Source organism: Camellia sinensis, chromosome 11, assembly GCF_055761805.1.
Source record: "Camellia sinensis isolate YWXY chromosome 11, ASM5576180v1, whole genome shotgun sequence".
Classification (NCBI taxonomy): domain Eukaryota; kingdom Viridiplantae; phylum Streptophyta; class Magnoliopsida; order Ericales; family Theaceae; genus Camellia; species Camellia sinensis.
This window is the reverse complement of record NC_138971.1, coordinates 13,119,926-13,134,994: the sequence shown is the minus strand read 5'-3', so window position 1 is coordinate 13,134,994 and position 15,069 is coordinate 13,119,926. Positions and strand designations below refer to the sequence as shown.

At 32.6% G+C, this 15,069-nt stretch overlaps 1 long non-coding RNA gene across 2 annotated transcripts; it reads left to right on the top strand.

The window, feature by feature from the left end:
* Nucleotides 1–453: 453 nt before the first annotated feature.
* Nucleotides 454–3,594, top strand: LOC114320854 (uncharacterized). Of its 2 annotated transcripts, XR_014343581.1 has the most exons (4): nt 454–588; nt 704–1,010; nt 1,448–1,562; nt 3,353–3,594. It is a non-coding gene; the product is annotated as an uncharacterized LOC114320854 (long non-coding RNA). The 2 variants fall into 2 exon arrangements; XR_014343580.1 differs by lacking the exon at nt 704–1,010.
* The last annotated feature ends 11,475 nt before the right edge of the window (nt 3,595–15,069 follow it).

The window sequence follows — 15,069 nt, the reverse complement described above, 5'->3', positions numbered from 1 at the left end:
AATTGTAAACTCAAAAAATGAGTTTACGTTGGTTTTTAAACAGAAATTTAAAAATTTGACTAACAAAATTTTTTTTAATTAATTTTTTTTTCAAATATTTTTTTTTCATTAAATTTTTTTCAATTAATTTTTTTCCAATCATTTTTTTTTCGATTATGATGTGTATGATCCCATTGTCATAAATAATAAAAAAATAAATATAAATATTTTAGAACTGGACAAACATATTTTTTAGTTAATATTTTTAAAAAAATTTAAACATTTTGTTCAAACCAAACGCGTTTGTAATTTATGTTTTTCTAAAAATAAATAAAAATCAGTTTATAAATTTTTTGTAAGCATAAACCAAGAATGTAAACGTTACTAAATGTTACCTTAAATTTTTCATTTGTGACGATTATACTTGACGTCGGAAAAAAAAAAAGGAAAAAAAAACTCAAAATCTGATTTGCGCTAGTTTTTCCCCCCTCAACCAAAAATCCCCAAATCTCAAATCCCTAATCTTTTCAACCAAAAATATCTCTCTCTCTCTCTCTCTCTCTTCATCCCTGTATCTCTCTCAACGATAACATCGATCAATCCTTTGTGGTAAGTGCTCATCATCGATTCACCTCTGTTTGATTCATTTTATTATATTTCTAGATCCTTCGCAGTAAGGGTTCATTGATTGATTCACTCTACGAATGTCAATCTCTACATGTAGGCCATTAATCCTAACCCTAAGAATGTTCATCCTCTAAATCCACTCATTGACACGCGCCGCCCCTTCTCCTCATCCGCCATTACCAGCAGCTCTGCCGCAAAGCCTAGCAACCACCTCTCCATAACCGAACTCAATGGCATAGTCCACCTTATCCGCTGCCAATCCCCCTCCTCTACCACATCTCTCACGAGCCCTAGCGCTCAATCCACCAAACTCTTCGTCGTCGCTGTCCCCAACTACCTCTCTCCCGACGACTTCCTCCTCTTTTGTGGATCTCACCTCGACCACTTCTCCGAACTCCACTCCGGTATCCACCCCCAAGCTCTTCAATTTTTATTTTTTTGATGATTTGGTGAATGAAGATGAGTTGAATTTGAGAATGGCTAGTTGTTAATTTTTTTTTTGAAAAAGTTAATATATGGGTATTTTTGAATTTAAATCCTTATGAGTAATATGCTTTATATATTAGTATGTGTTTGTAATTTCATTGCAATTTTACATTCTAATTTTTTGATGATTTGATGCATGAAGAATATGGGTTGAATTTGATAAATGGTAGCAGTTATTTTTTGAAGCAGTTAACAATATTGAGCGTTTTTTGGGGGGAAAAAAAAGTTACAAACCTTCAAACCCTTATAAGTTGTGCGCATTATATAGTAGTATATATATTAGTTAGATTTAAAAGGTTTAATGCTATCTTTTACTTGTATTTTTAATTTGAGATTTTTATGCTTGATTTGTTAGGCTGAGGTCTGTCATATATATTTTGCTCAATCAGCAGAGAGCTATGAGTTGGCAGAAGAAGCCTGTTCACCTCTGCCCAGATTTGTTGAATTGCCTACTTGCCCTGTTTGTCTGGGTTAGTATATATAAATTTATAATTGCTAGTTTGTTTAGTAGTGATTTGTGCCTTCTTGATGGTGCATTTGGGGTTTACTTTGATTTTGGGGGTTAAAAAACTGGTGAGTTGTAGTTTTATGGTGATTTATTTAGGTAATCATGATTTCATCTAAGGACACCCCTAGTGAGTTGTAGCTTTGTTATCTAAAGCATATCCATTTATTTTACTAAGTGCAATAATTAAAGGTTGCTTCTGAAGTGCATTCATTCCCAGACTTATTTGAGAAAGTAATTCTTTTTGACTTTTCACTCCATCTAGAATCTTGTTGGGTATTTCTGATTTATTGGAATGTGAGCTTTACCAAATAAGTCTGAGGGAGATGGTTTTTATTTATGTTTTATTTTTTTGATTAGTGGTCCAACATGTGAATGTTATTGAAATGCATAAACTATTTTACGTCATATTTTTTTAACACCATGTTTATTGACATCATTCAGCCATATTTCACTGTAGTGCACGTTATTCACCGAGCTCTTCCATTTATTTCTGATTATGGTAATTTGTTATAGGCTTATAGTATTAATCATTTGGTGCTTCCACCAAGAGACTACCTCTTTGCTCCGTCACTGAGTGATATATGCCAAGCTGTGGAGTAATGAAAAAATTGTGCCAACTATTTCCAACAGAGCTTTGAATCTTCATGGAGGCATGTGTTATATTCAGTTTCAAATAGTAACTTCGGTAATCTGATGCACATTAAATTTTGTCATCAACAGATTACAAAGATGGAAATCCCACCAGTTATGGATTAAGATGATTAAGAAAATCAATTTAAATACATTATTTTTCAATTGTAAATTTTTTATCCAAAAGCTTGATCAGTTGGTCCTCATCCTCCATCTGATTCACTTCTATCAGGATATAGGGTGATCAACAAATGCACCTAGTTTAGATTTATTGCTTTGTGTGTTGGCCTTATCATTGAATCATCCCGATATATATGGAAGCAATGTTTGTACATACACATTTGTGAAGATGATTTAACACCAAAATGCAAGGATGTTTCATGCTATGAGAAGTTGGATAGTCAGATAAATTGAGTAATATAATCTGTTTGTTGTGTAAATTGATTGGATATATTTTCATAATAGACATGAAATAAATTGATTGTATTCTACATGGAACTGATCTTATTGGTGGTTCTTCCAAGTATGCACTTTGTATGTTTGTTTTCTTATTATAAATGATAAGTTTTTTACTTGGAGGAAATCAACAATGATAATTTAATCTTGCTTCTTATGCCCTTTTGAAGAAAATGCATCATTTGGTCGAGCTACATGTGTTGAATATGCTTTGAATATCATGTGTTTATATATTGAGTTTACTCATGTAATGAACTTTGAATATACTTCTCTCTCTCTCTCTCTCTCTCTCTATGTTGTAAAAGATTATATACGGCATACATAGTATGTCATAAATATATTAAAAATAACCTTCTACGGCATGTAAAATTATGCCATGAAAAATATGAGGGGTTGACGTCCCAAAATCACAAAAATCACCAAACGGCATCGGAGTAGCACAAAACTTGGCACACACGACCACCTAGGTATGAGAGACTTGTGGGAGAAGACGGGACTCGAATCGGGTTCCTGGTTTGGGAGTTAGAGCCGGATTTCGGTCTAGGCAAAATTATTTACTTAATTATCTTTGTAATTGTATAGTAGTTACATTTTTATGTTTTTTTGTAATTAACATATGAACACATAATTATATTGTCATTAATTATATTTATTTTTTGTTTTCAGATATTTCCCGAGTAGGAGTTTTGCTTCTTGTGGAATGAATGTCTGTGAAGAATGCGACTAATTTTTGTTTTTGTTGCCCATGGAGAATGATGAGCAAAACTTGTAATTTTGGTTTATGTTATTTTGAATTATGAAGAACATTATGTATTTAAACATTATATATGTATTATGAAACATTATGTAGTGGGGTAATTTTGTTAATGTGTAGTTATGAATGCAAGAATATTTTTATTATGGAGAAATTATTTTTTTATATTATTATGCAATTATTGATTTCTTTTTCAATTGTTTTTCATTTAATACAGGTAATTTTAATATTTTTAATAATTTTATCATAGTGTTTTTTTTTTTCGACAGCACCACACGTCACAAAAAACAGGTAATTTTAATATTTTTAATAATTATATTACATTTATTTATTTATTTATTTATTGCGACGGCACTACGCTGTCGCAAAAAATAGGTAATTTTAAAAATTATATTGCAATTTTTTTTTTTTTTTTTTTGCGACGGCACCATACCGTTGCAAAAAATATTAGGATCATTGGCGACAATGGGCATGCCGTCGCAAAAAAATTGAACCATTTGCGACAGTATTTTTAACCGTCTCAAATAAAACTTTTAGCGATGGTAAAACGGTGTCGTCGCAAAAAGTCTGACTTTTTTACATATTATAGTCGACAGCAAATTGCCGTCGCAAAAGGTAATAATTGCCGTCGCTAAAAAAAGGCGACGGCATGCCGTCGCTAAAAAGTTTTTGCAACGCCCTTTATTGTGACTCCCCATTTGCCGTCACTAAAAATCATTTGTCGTCGCTAAAACTTTTTTGAGATGGCATGAAGAGTATTAGTGACGGCACCGTGCCGTTGCAAAAAATCAAAATTTTTGTAGTGAAGATTTATTAAAATTTTTACTAAATGTCTCATATGGGTGATTATTGCTGTCAATGATCGACAATTGTATCGTAGATTTTTAGCCAAAAGTTATGAGTAATGCAAGAGACCCACCATCGGGGTGGTGGCCTGATGGTGAAGGTAGTTCATTCCCTAATAGTGAGTTAGGTTCGATTCCTGCGGGGTGTGAAAAAATGCTAGGTTATATAGCTAGTTCTCTGTGGAGGCCTTGCACTGTACTCCGATCGACACATGGCCTCTTCTAGGGCGTATGGCTGAACTCCATTGGTGCCTCGATGGTGGATCCCTTCCTATGGGTTGGGTCAAATTAGGCCGGCAACCAGTTATCCCGAAGCCTGAGCTCACGGATGCAGTGATAACACCTCAGAGTATCCTTTTTTTACCAAATGTCTCATGTGAATATGAGACCCACGTGGGTCTCACTCCTATGTGAAACATTTGGTAGAAAATTTGATAAAACTTTTAGAGTCTCTAACATTTTTTTAAAATTATTATAAAATATCACATCATTTTTGTTTAAACTTTTTTACACATCATTGTATAAAATATAAAAAAAAATTAGGGTACGGCTTCCGTCTAGTTCGTGGACTGGAGAGCATTGTTGGGCCATGGGGGCTCACCACGAGTCCCGTTTCAATAATCTGAACCGTTCAATATGTAGAACTCGTCGAATACTATATACTTGTGAAAAAATCACGCTGATCGGATATCGATAGCTATGTGATCAAATCAGATTTTTGTAAGCCGTTTATTTTTCACCGTCCATTTTCTTCATACAAAACTGATTTGATCACATTGCTATCGATATTCGATCAATGCAAGTTTTTGTAGGCATATAGTACTCGACGAGTTCTACACATTGAACGGTTCGAATTATCGAAATAGGATCCGTGGTGAGTTCCCATGAGCCTAATAGTACCCTCTAATCCGTGATTGGACTGGAGAAAAGTCATTTCCAAAATTTAACTAAAATAATCATTCTCAAATAGGGCCTCTGACCTTGTTAACTCTTTTAGTCGTTTGTCTGGATCTATTATTTTAAATAAAAATGACATTTGTATGGAAAATGTTAAAAATATTCTTTAAAATTATTGTTAGTGTTGAAAAATATATTAAAATATATATATATATATATATATAAATGAATTAAAATATATAAAAATATTTTGAATTATAAATCTTTTGACATTTAGTATTTATTGACATCCATTAGGGTTATTATTAGTAAGAATTTATTTATAATTTCAATACACATTTTACATATTCTAAAGAGAAAATTGTTGAAAAGTCTAATCTAAAGAGGGTATAAGTCATTAGGTCCAAGATATATATTTTTTTATTGGTGAGAAGTTCACTCTTTATAAAATAGTTTAATGAGAAATCATTTTATTATTTTAGATGACATTTTATTTTTAATTTTACCCCTTATTTATCTGTTTAATTTTCTTGACTATATATTTATTTTTTTGACTACCTGTTCAAATATTTTTTTATTTGTTTAATTTTTTAACTATCTGTTCAAATATTTTTTTTATCTATTTAAATTTCTCATCTATTGAAATTATCTGTACAAAAAATCTATCTGTTGAAATTCCTATATGTTCAAAATTCCTCTATGTTGAAATCTGTTCAATTTTTTGTATTTAAACACTTTCCCTTTCTCTCTCCCCACAATAAGGGAGATGGAGTGATGAGAGAGAGAGAGAGAACTATGATTTTGGTTAGGGTTTGTTTGGGAAACTATATATATATGGGTAGTTTAGTCATTTTATAGAAATTTGTCCTTATGGATAAAGTAGTTTAGAGCATGGACATTTGGGTAAAGAAAATACAAATTGGATTTATGGACCCGGTGTCCTATTCTATAAGGGTTGAGCTTCTCTGATGAAAAAAGTTAGTTCGATCCGATAATCATGATATTTTTATTTATCGCATTTATTTCTTAAAAAATGAAAGATAAATATATTTTTGAAGATAGACAATGCATTTTTTTTTTTAGAGATAAACACGAAAAAATAAAAATGCTAAGATTATCAGATCGAATTAATTTTTTTTTTCAATAGATAATATACATTTATGGGTGTAAATTTAGCTCAGCCTGGCCCACTATCGAGTTGTGCAAGCTCCCTCAAAATTCGGGCCAGGGGAGGCCGGCCCTGTGGCAAAAAACTAGGCCCAAGCATACTCAAAATAGGGTTGCGGGCCTGGGCCTGAGCTTGGGCTAAGGAAGCGGGCCTTTTTTTATGAAAAATAATTGATAGATACATTATATATATAAATTATTTATGAGGGATAAAAATAAAAATAAAAATTTTACTATAATATTTTAGTTATGATTAATGAGATATTTGATTATGTTTCATGTGGTGATATTTAGTTATGCATGACTTATGTGTTTTAGTTATGACTAAAAAAGAATAAAATTATGTAGTTTTCGTATTTAGTTATAAGGTGTGCACAGTCTTTCCCCCAAAAAAAAAAAATGAAATGAAATAAATAATTATATATATATATATATATATGAAAATGAAACGAAATATTATAATCATTAAATTAAATAGTTATCATTTAATGAATAATTTTTATTTGAAAATGAAATAAAATATTACAAAAAATCATTAATTAAATTAAAAATAATTTTTATTTCAGGCCAATCAGTCCGGGCCACCAGCCGGGCTCAGGCTGGACTTGGTGTGCCAAGCTTCAAAACAGATGACCCAGTCCCAAGGTCTCGGGTTGGGCTCCAGCCTGGGCTGCGAGCGGGCTTTGGGTGGACGTGAGCTAGTGTGCCAAATTCACACCCCTATATATATTGAATGTCTTATGAAATGAATTATTTGGATCATCGAAACAGGATCCGTGATAGGCTTTATGGGCTCATAAAGTTCTCTCATGTTGATATGTGAATTTGAGATTAGAGTAATCCTTATAAAATACTTTTGGAAAAATTACAAAAAATATATATATATATATATATATAAATTATTTTGGGTATGGCTTATAAGTTGATTTTTTTTGTTTATTACGAAAGATATGCAAAAATGTAAAGAGATTGACCCAAATAAGTCAATAAGCCAATAAGAAGCTTATTTATGATGTTGCCAAATGAGCCATTTTTATTTTAGACATTTTATGTGCACATCAGCTATTTTGGGGACAAGAAATTGTTAGAAATGGTTTTGGAAAAAACAGTTTTTTCTTAAACTTTGGTCTAATTTTTAAGTGGGACCCATATGCCAAAGTTGGCGGGTCTAAGAGGTAACACGTCCTATGCAGCGTTGTGATTCACGTAGTATATTTGGTTGCTCAAAACCATTATCGGGTGAATGGAAAATTGAAGCCAAAGTGAGCTCCATGGAAATGGTGTTTTTAGTGAAATTTCCATTAAGGTTTGAGTTAAGGTTTGTCCCACATTGGTTTGGTGGGCAAACTTTGAGTGGGTTTATAAGGCTTGGGTTTGGAACTTGGGGTAGGCTCAAGTTTTGTAGAGAGAGAGGTTATGGACTAGACCTATTAGACCTAAGATAAACACGCGCGCGCCACCGTTGCCGTCCGATCGAGTTGATTGGGTTGGGTTTGTCTGGTCCAATACTAATTCTTTTTAAGCCAAAAATATTTGAATTTATTTTTATTTTTTGGAAAAATAAAAATATGTTTGATTTTGTTTTTGGGGAAAAATTCAATTTTGGCTTGCACCTTTTTGTACATATTTCAATCTGTCCGAATAGATTCATATCTGTTCAATTCAAACCCAAACAGTTTCTTATCTGTTCAAACAATGCCGAACAGGTTTGCTACCTGTTCATTCAAATTTGAAAAGCCACATTTGCACCTATAAATAGACAATTCCCTCATTTGAATTTTCACTTAATTTTTTTTCGTTTCAAATTTTGCTACTACTCTCTGCTTTGTTGCATTATTTTTCCTGTGAGAATGAGTATAAACACAAAGTGTGTTCATTGTGCGAATAGTTTGTAGTGCTGCTACTATTCGTTGTTGATCATGTTATCTTGGGAGATAAACGCCTATAATCTAAAAGCACCGTGGAGAGAACAAATCTATTTTAAGGACACAGTGTTAAACACTGAACTTGATCATAATTTCGTTCAAGAAAATAATAAGGTAAGTAATTAGTATACTTTTCTGTTTTAATTATTTTTCCTTTTTAGATTCTGATTTTGTTTTGTAACAAAATACAAATCTGTTTTTCTTAATTTATTTTTGTAAACTGTTTTAATTTTTGTCATCAAACAATCTCTCTCATTTTCTTTAATCCATTCTTCGAATACAATGAAAATTGTCCAACAATGTTAAGACATATTATTTTGTCTTCATTGCATTTATTTTCTGTGCTTTTACAAAGTGATATTTTGGTTGGAAAATACAAATAGTAGTCATATACTATTTGATAAATAGTAGTAATATATTGTTTATTTTCTTTAACAAATAATAGTAATATACTGTTTGTCATTAACAATTTCATAATATTAATTTGTGTAATAGTGTTACAGAAAATTATTTTGTGGTATTTTATTTTTCTGGTTTTCGTAACTAGAAAAGTAAAATTATTTTGTGTTATAATTTATTTTCTGATTTTAGTAACTAGAAAATTAATTTGTGTTTTGGTTTTTTCTGATTTTTGTAATCAGATATTATGGCTACTACAACTGAAAGTGGTACTCCAATTATTACAATGACTCCAGTCCCTATCCAGAACCATGTTCAAGTTCCAATAAATCATGGAGAAAAATCGAAAAAGTTTAATGGCACCGAGTTTAAGAGATGGCAGCAGAAAATGCTGTTCTATCTTACAAGTCTAAATCTGGTCCGGTTTCTCCGTGAAGAGGTTTCAGTACTTAAAGAGGATAAAAGTGATTGGTAAGTTGTTGCTGCTGTAGATGCTTGGAAACATTCTGATTTTCCGTGCAAAAACTGCATCCTTAATGGCCTTGAAAACATGTTGTATAATGTTTACAACCTTCTAAAAACAGCAAAAGAATTATGGGATTCCTTGGAGAAAAAATACAAGACAGAGGATGCCGGCATAAAGAAATTTGTTGTCGGTAAATTTCTGGACTTTGTTATGGCAGACTCCCAAATAGTAATTTCTCAAGTTCAAAGTTTTCAATTAATTTTGCATGATATTCATGTTAAAAGTATGTCTCTTAGCGAGTCTTTCCAAGTCGCTGCGTTAGTGGAAAAATTACCACCGACTTGGAAAGATTTCAAAAATTATTTGAAACATAAACGCAAAGAGATGACCATGGATAAATTAATTGTAAGACTGAGAATTGAGGAAGATAACTGTAAGGCTGAAAAGAGGAATGTTAAAAATTCCATTGAGTCCAAGACTAATGTGGTTAAAAATGTGCCCAAACCATATAACAAAAAGGGAAAGTTTGCTAGAGATGGTCGTAAACAAGGCGACAACAATGTCAATAAAAAGTTCAAAGGTAAATGTTATAATTGTGACAAGACTGAATATTGTGCCTCTGATTGCTGACCCCCTAAAAAGGATCGCAGAAGTTCAAACAAGAAGACTACTCATCAAATCAATGTGACAGAACTAGATTACATCTTCGACAGGGTAAATGACATCAATCTCTCTACTGTGGTGTCTGAGGCTAATTGGTTGTAAATCCCAAGGAATGGTGGGTTGACACAGGAGCAACTCGTCACATTTGCGCGGACAAGAAGATGTTCACCACATATAATGAGGCTGCAAATGGTGAACAATTGTTCAAGGGAAATTCTTCTACTTCTACTGTGGCTGGACAAGGAAAGCTGATCTTGAAGATGACATCGAGGAAGGAACTTACTCTCAACAACATGTTGCATGTACCAGACATCTGAAAGAATTTAGTTTCAAGTTCTTTGTTAAGTAAAAATGGTTTTAGGCTTGAATTTGAGTCTGATAAATTTGTATTAACAAAGAGTGGTATGCATGTTGGTAAGGGATACATGAGTGATGGTCTATTCAAGTTAAATGTAATGACTATTGTACCAAAACTTTCTATTAATAAGAATAACACATCTTTTACTTATATTCTTGAGTCACATTTATGACATAGTAGATTAGGACATGTAAATTTTGATGCTTTGTGTAAATTAATTGGTTTGGATTATATACCAAAGTTTGAAATTGATCCTAATCACAAATGTGAGATTTGTATAGAAGCGAAACTAACTAAAGCTCCATTTAAACCGGTTGAAAGAAAAACTAAACCTCTAGAATTAATTCATATTGATGTATGCGATCTTAAATTTGTTCAAACTAGAGAAGGCAAAAAATATTTTATAACATTTATCGATGATTACACAAAATATTGTTATGTATATTTACTTAGAAGTAAAGATGAAGCTTTGGAAATGTTTAAACTCTACAAAACTGAAGTTGAAAATCAACTTGGTAAAACCATTAAAATGATTAGAAGTGATAAGGGTAGTGAATATGATGCACCTTTAAATGAATTTTGTGTACAACATGACATTATTCATCAAACTACAACACTTTATTCTCCACAGCAAAATAGAATTGCTGAAAGGAAGAATAGAACCCTTAAAGAAATGATGAATGCTATGTTACTAAGTTCAAGCTTACCGCAGAACTTGGTGGGGGAAAGCAATATTGTCTGCTAATTATGTTCTTAACAGAATACCCCACAAGAAAACTAACAACACTCCTTATGAATTGTGAAAAGGTCAACCACCTTCTTACAAATACTTAAAAGTGTGGGGGTGTTTGGTAAAGGTAGAAATTCTTGTTCCGAAAAAGACTAAGATAGGACCAAAACAATGGATTGTGTGTTTATTGGTTGCATATCGGTTTCTGATTTATAAATTAGAAGTACCTGATATACATGTGAACACTATTATAGAGTCAAGGAATCCTGTGTTTTTTGAACATATTTTTCCTTACAATAAAGGACAGGAATTAAGTTCACAGAAAAGAACTTATGATTGTACACAAAGTCAAGAGACTAATGACAATCAAACGCAAGAGACTAGTAATGGCCTTAACCAACAAGATTTAACTGATGATGAACCAAGACGAAGTAAGAGAGCGAGAATATCAAAATCTTTTGGTCCAGATTTTCTGACATACCTGTTAGAAAATGAACCTCAAAGCTTTAAGGAAGCAATGACAGGTCCTGAAGTACCTTTGTGGAAAGAGGCTGTTAATAATGCAATTGAATCCATTATGCAAAATCATACTTGGAAATTGGTAGATCTTCCACGTGGTTCTAAACCTCTTAGATACAAATGAATATTCAAGAGAAAAATGAAATCAGATGGTTCAATAGACAAGTATAAAGACTTGTGGTAAAAGGTTACAGACAAAAGGAAGATTTGGACTGTTTTGACACACATTTCCCTGTGACAAGAATAACATCCATCCGCATGCTTATTGTTATAGTAGCATTGTATAATTTAGAAATACATCAAATGGAAGTTAAGACAGCTTTCTTAAATGGTGATTTAAATGAAGAGATCTATATGAAGCAACCCGAAGGGGTTATAGTGCCAGGGCTAGAAAGGAAGGTTATGGCATGAAAAATTTGATCATGCTCTGCTTACTAATGGGTTTAAGATAAACGAATGTGACAAGTGCGTCTATGTTAAAAACACTGATAAAGGTTATGTCATCGTTTGTCTTTATGTGGATGACATGCTTATTATAGGAAGCAGTCAAAACATGATCAAATCAACAAAGCAAATGCTAAACAAAAGATTTGATATGAAAGATATGGGAGTCGCAGATGTTATATTAGGAATGAAAATTACTAAAACATGTGATGAGTATGCATTATGTCAATCTCATTATATTGAGAAAATTCTTGATAAATATATCAAGGATGATATGAATGTAGCAAGAATACTTATAGACATTAGTCTTTATTTTTCGAAAAATAAAAGTAATGCGGTGTCTCAGCTAAAATACTCCCAAATCATTGGAAGCCTAATGTACCTAATGAATTGCACTCGTCTTGATATAGTTTATGTTGTCAATAAATTGAGTAAGTACACTAGTAACTCAGGAGAAGACCATTGGAAAGTGATCATTCGGGTTCTTAGATATCTAAGATTTACCCATGATCATGGCCTAAACTTTATTCGATATCCAGCAGTACCCGAAGGCTATTGTGATGCAAATTGGATATTGGATACTAAAGATTCAAAATCCACTAGTGAATATATCTTTATTCTGGGAGGCGCTGCTATTTCTTAGAAATCCACGAAACAAACGTGCATCGCACGATCCACAATGAAATCTGAGTGTATTGCTTTAGACAAAGCAGGAGAAAAAGCAGAATGACTTTGCCACTTCTTAAAAGACATTCCAATGTAGCCAAAACTTGTGCCAACTATTTGCATTTATTGTGATAGTCAATTTGCAATAGGTAGGGCACAGAGTCATATATATAATGGTAAGTCACAACACATTCGTCGTCAACATAATACTGTAAGACAATTGCTCTCAAATGGAATAATCTCAATAAATTATATAAAACCTAAAGAGAATATTGTAGATCCATTAACAAAAGGTTTGACAAAAGAGCAAGTGTATAGTTTATCGAATGTGATGGGATTAAAGCCTATTACATAAGAGTCATCATAATGGTAACCCTACTTAAATGACTAGAGATCCCAAGAACTAAGTTCAAAGGGCTAACTAAGTTATGTGTGGCTCACTAGAAATCACCAAGGGATTAAAATTCTCTACCCATTCCTATGGTGAGAGTGATATCTGCAACATGTGTTGTATGCAGGGGTTTAAGGATAAGCTTTTCTTTTAATGATTACTTATATCTTGATTTAGGCATAAAAATCAAGACGAGTATAAAAGATACTCACAATAAGAATCACTTATATGAGTGTCGAACTGGGGCCGATTTATGAGAATGAAGAGGCTAAATTCCCTAGAAGTACTCATAATAACCAAGAGCGTTCAAGGCCAAAATGAACACAACCGTAAGAACCACGATGTGTTAGAAAATATTTTGTGTGAAATCTATTGTCTTGGCTTACACAAACGGCTGAACAATTTGAGGCATTGCATCTATTGTTTAGCTAGTAAGTCCGATAGGTTATCACTAGAGAAGGTTCAAGGCTGAAAGCTACCTATCTTGATACAAGATATTTTCAATTTATACTTTTTTGACAAATTCTGCATTTTGTTGCATTTCTATTGTCATCAAATTCCATATTCATGTGAGAGATTGTTAGAAATGGTTTTGGAAAAAATAGATTTTTCCTAAACTTTGGTTTAATTTTTAGGTGAGACCCATATGCCAAAGTTCGCGGGTCTAAGTGGTAACGCGTTCTATGTTGCGTTGTGATTCACGTAGTATCTTTGGTTGTTCAAAACCATTATCGAGTGAATGGGAAATTGAAGCCAAAATGAGCTCCATGAAAATGGTATTTTTTGTAAAATTTCCATTAAGGTTTAAGTTAAGGTTTGTCCCACATTGGTTTAGTGGGCAAACTTTGAGTGGGTTTATAAGGCTTGGGTTTGGAATTTGGGGTAGGCCCCAAGTGGCAATCAAGTTTTATAGAGGGGAAGGTTCTGGGTAAATTGGGCTACACCCATTGAACCCAAAATAAACACACGTGCGCGCGCCGCCGTTGCCGTCGTCCGTCCGTCCGGTCGATCGGTTTGGTTAGGCTTGTCCGGCCCAATACTAATTCTTTTTGGGCCAAAAACATTTGAATTTATTTTTATTTTTTGGAAAAATAAAAATCGTTCATATTTCATATTGAATTTAAAAATCTGTTCGATTTTGTTTCAAATTTCGGTTAGAGAAAAATTCAATTTTGGCTTGCACCTTTCTGTACAAATTTCATATCTGTTCATTTCAAACCCAAACAGGTTTGTTACCTGTTCATTCAAATCTGAAAAGCCACTTTTGCACCTATAAATAGGCAAGTCCCTCATTTGGATTTTCACTTAATTTTTTTTCGTTTCAAATTTTGCTACTGCTCTCTGCATTTTGCTGCATTATTTTTCCTATAAGAAAGAGTGTAAATACAAAGTGTGTTCGTTATGCGAATAGTTTGTAGTGCTACTACTATTCGTTGTTGATCGTTGTATCTTAGGAGATAGACGTCCACAATCTGAAAGCATCGTGGAGAGGACAAATCTATCTTAAAGACACAGTGTTAAACACTAAACTTGATCATAATTTCGTTCAAGAAAATAATAAGGTAAGCAATTAGTATACTTTTTTGTTTTAATTATTTTTCTTTTTCAGATTCTGGTTTTGTCTTATAACAAAATACGAATTTGTTTTTATTAATTTATTTTTGTAGACTGTTTTGATTTTTATAATCAAGCAATCTCTCTCATTTTCTTTAATCCATTCTTCGAATATAATGAAAATTGTCCAACAGAAATAAGTTGCTTATTAGGGTGTTGTTTGATAAAGTTGAAAGCTGGAGATTGAAAATTAAATACTGAAAACTAAATGCTGAATTTTTAAGCTGAAAATCTATTTGACATAAATTTAAATGTTGAATTAAAAATAAATTATTTGATATGTATAAACTTAAATTTAAAATTTATTATTTTACATTATATATTTTAATTTTTATATTGTGATTGTAGTGGTAATGGTGGTGACAGCATGATAGTAATAGTAGTGGTGGTAGCGGTGGTCGCATGGTGGTGGTGGTGGTAGCGGCGGCGGTGGTAGTAAAATAATGATAGTACTTATGAAAATAATGACAATTGTGATGAAGGTGGTGGTAGTAATGTTGGTGGTGGCGGTAACGTTGGTGGTAGTAGCGGCGGCGGCAGCGGTG